The sequence below is a fragment of the Lathyrus oleraceus genome, chromosome 4, assembly GCF_024323335.1.
Source record: "Lathyrus oleraceus cultivar Zhongwan6 chromosome 4, CAAS_Psat_ZW6_1.0, whole genome shotgun sequence".
Classification (NCBI taxonomy): domain Eukaryota; kingdom Viridiplantae; phylum Streptophyta; class Magnoliopsida; order Fabales; family Fabaceae; genus Lathyrus; species Lathyrus oleraceus.
In genome coordinates this window covers 462084204-462088641 of record NC_066582.1, presented here as the reverse complement: position 1 = coordinate 462088641, position 4438 = coordinate 462084204, and positions in this window count along the sequence as shown.

The following is a 4438-nucleotide window of genomic DNA, read 5'->3' as shown; positions in this document are numbered from 1 at the left end:
ATATCTCGGTGGGGAATTGCAGAAGGAAATACAAACGCTTTCTGCTTATGGGGCTGACTCTATATGGAGAGATTTAAACACCCGACATCTGCTTGGGAAGATCTATAGGAGAGATCTATATCACCACAGCAGGGAACAACAAACAAAAGATATATGGCAAAAATGCAACATGAATATCTGAATGTTTAAAGTATGCATGAATATGCGTAATTTATGTTTGATGAATGCTGACAAAATAGACATATCTAACACAAACAGGGTCCAGGAATCAAACGCCCGGTACTATACTTCCAGGGGAAAAACCAACTGGAAAACCAATCTGCTGGAGATCTTCATATGCTGAAAAGCAAAGATCTACGGGGAGGCAAAAGATCAAAGATATCACCAAATCTCTGAGTGATGGATCAACAATCAACCCAACTGGGGTACAGAAAGTCACAACAGGCAACAACGGCCACAAAGACAAATCTGTTGGGGAAATGGAAGAAATCCCAAAATCTGCAGGGGTCCTCAATTATCAACTGGGAAACAAGAGTTCACTGCACAAGCAAGAACTGCTATGAAAGCAACTCCAAACAACTCCACTGGGGAAACAACCCACTAAGGGAGAACAGATCATCCACGTAGAATCTAACTGTACAAGCAACTCTACTGGGAACGATGTCAACCACTCCATCGGGGAATATGCCCACTGAGGAGGGAGATCACACAAGTAGATTCTGCAACAAGCCACTCTACTGAGGATCAAAAGCATCAGGGAATCAACCAAATCTCTGTATGCTAGACCATCAACCAACCCTACTGGGGGAAACATAGGTTTCAACAAGCGGAAACTGCCACAAAAGCAACTTTGTCGAGGATACTAGCTCTGGCGGAGACTCTGAGGGGATACCCACTCTTTTTGGGGATATTGCATAAATACAATCCACCAAACCACAAACCTACTGACGGCTCCACTAGGGAATTCACTGAAGAATCCACTGGGGATAGGGAGGAGAGCTGGGGATCAACCACCAAATGCTAACTCTTCTGAGGAGAACACCCACAACTGCTGAGGAGGAACATAATCACTACTCTGCTGAAGGGATAAGCGCACTGATGGGGAAATATAACAATAGTGTAGTATATCATATCAACAACCCTGGCAACAGTGCTGAGGAAAGTGGTAAAGTACTGGGATATCAATCCACCAACCACTGAATCTTCAAAAAGAAAACCACCATGCTAAGGAGAGAAACAACAACTCCGCTGGCCACTGCACTGGGGAGCGTGACGGGGTACCGGGGTCTTAAACCACCAACTACCGAATCTTCCAAAAGGAAAACACCCATGCTGGGAGAGAATACTGCTGGAGAAGAAAACGAAGTCTTCAACAACACTCTGATTAGGGAACAACCCCAACAACAACTCTGTTTGGGGAACCACCCCAACAACAAAGCAGGAGAAAGAGGATACAACCAAGCCAGGAATATGAACCAAATGTCTTACCTATTGGAAATCATGCCACCCTTGGGAGAGCACCGAGAAATTCTTAAGTATCCTTTCATCATTGTGAATGTTCACTTTATTTAAAACAACAATTTGAAAAATTTTATTTGTTTAAAACAATGACATTTTATCAATTAAAACATGCAAAACATTTGTAGAATGGAAACAAATAAGAGTGCAAATAATTGGATAAAAAGCTCAAATTGATTTGATGGAATGGTAGCCTGCAAATGGCAAGACTCCATAGATCTGTACAAATTTGAAATTAGTGATATATATTGGAAGAGGGCTACATTGAACATAATGATCCTTTCTCTACCAATTTGAATCTCGATGTATTTGAAGCTTCAGTTGACGACGAATCGAGAATCTCTGACGAAAAGACAGCTGCGGAACAGAAAGTCTTGTCAGGATGCAGTTACTTTCCATATCCCTAATTTTTGCCTAGATTGCCCCAGGGTGAGGTACTCAATCTAGCGGGATGCAAATATACTTCTTTCATGTCTCTAACATTTTTTCCTGAATCACCCTTGCAGGTTTTCCACCGAGACGCTCATTTTTGCCTAAGCCGCCCTTTCGGGTTTTCAACTTAGCGAGCTATTCTGTTTTTCATTTGCATATACCCTTTTTTTAGGCAAAGTATTTCTTGACTGCATCTGAATTCACAGGACGAGTGAAATCCTCCCCATCCATTGTTGTAAGCATCAAAGCACCGCCTGAAAAGGCTCTCTTAACAACATATGGACCCTAATAGTTTGGAGTCCACTTGTCCCTGGAATCAGGCGCGAAAGACAAAACTTTCTTGAGCACAAGGTCACCTTCTCGGAACACACGAGACTTGACCTTCTTATCGAATGCTTTCTTCATTCTCTGCTGATATAACTGACCATGGCACATGACAATCAATCGCTTCTCTTCAATCAGATTCACTTGGTCGTAACGACTCTGAATCCATTCAACATCAGTCAACTAGGGGCTTTTTGAGGGTATAATTTTCTTTTATTTTTCTAAAAATTTTTTTTTTTTTTTTGATTTTTTCTTTTATTTTTGATTTTGTTTTATTTTTTACCCTCTTTTTTTTTTTTACATTACATTTGTAATGCCCCAGTTTGACTGTTTTGCTGAGATACAACTAAATGATCTTCTTTCGTGCTCAAGAAGACGGGTAATCTCATCAGGAATCCCCTTCAACATCATCTTCCTCTGCCTCAAATACAAGGAATTCAAGATTGGGAGATGGCATTGGATCATTATGTTCAATGGGTTTAGAAATCCCTGCATAATGATTTTGGTTAATGAAAAGCTTTTTGAAATCAAACAAGGCAATCATTATGCAGATGAAAAGATTGCTTTCTTGTTTTTCAGGGTTTTTTCTGATCACTGATTTCATGCAAAAGCAAAAAGTGAAAACAAATGGAAAACAAATGTTTAACAATGCATTAATTGAATGAAAACATCATTGTATTAAATGCTGCCAACAATGTCATCACTTCTCCTTTTGGCATGGGAGAAGGGTTTTGAACAAAGTGAACATTATTCTGATCTATGAATGACTGTAGGAACATCTACAGCGACCCAATTGTGGCAGACACCACCAGGTATGATGAAGTTGCTCAAGTCCTCTGCATCCTCTTCCAAGATAGCAGCAGCTTCTTCAGTCTGATCAGCATGGATGAATCCTCCACTCTTGAACAAACCTTGCTCGTTAAATGCCCCAGAAGAATAGCCAATGCCAGCCCGGGACTTATTGTCTTCAAGCTCAATCATCTTCCCCAAACCAGCAACTGCACCACATTCAATGGCCAGTTTCGCATCACGGTAGGAAGCAAACGAAGGAGACTTCTTCTCAATTGGCTCAACAATAGACAAAGCTTGGAAAGGCGTTCCAACTTCATCCTTAGCATCAATATATGAGAAAGAAGACAGGTGGCTAACCAGGAATAAATCCATCAAAAGCACCTAGTCTGGCAAATTCCTCCTCGAGTTCACAGTTCTCTTGCTCAAAATGATCCATCAATCTGGCAGAGATAACCCAGTGTAGTACTGGCGAAGTGCGTCTTCAAAATAAATGAAGAGCAACAGGGATCAGACCACAAGACCAAAGGCTGAGAACAACACCCGCTTATGCAAATGATGCATGAAGTGTTTGTGCATATGCTTTGATTTTATTTCAAAGGAACTCGAGGGTTTTATTTGCAAACTTTGAAAATATTAAGCATTTATCGCATCTGGAAATATCTCATTGGATAATTCTTTGTATTTCCAGGTCTGAAAATTTTGCAAAGAAACCCCTTAAGTTCTTTGAAAAAAAAAAATTCTCATTTTTTTGATGATATGGATGCAGATGAATGCATGAATGCATGAATGCAGCAATCACACTCAAGGATCAAGAAAATCACACCAGACAAAGGTCATGGGAAAGCTCATAGTATCCTTAATATCAATCATCCATTTTGGTGGATTATGGTTTTCACCTTATCGACACCCAAGTTCCATTGATATTAACGATACATGAACCAGCTCAATCATCCTTAATATCAACCATCCGTTTTGGTGGATTATGGTTCTCACCTTATCGACACCCAAGTTCCATTGATATTAAGGATGTCTGAACGACTCAACCACGAATCACGGGTTTGCTGAGAGTCACGAGCATGGAGTTCCAGTTAAGAACCACCCATAGGGAGTGTACTAGGGTTTAAACCTGCCAGACATGTTCTACCAGAGGTTCCCATAGTCATCATCCCATCTTTCGAATATTATCGGAGGAACGAATACTCGTATTCCAAAAATATTCTCAAGAGAGACTCTTATGAGTGTAGTATCGCGTAACAATCGCATCAGATCTTACACCTGAACGACCTCCGCACTACGTCCTAAAAATAGGCCAAGATGGGCTTGGTAAACTAAGGTCCTTGGCTTCTAAGGCACATGATTGAAAGAATAATGC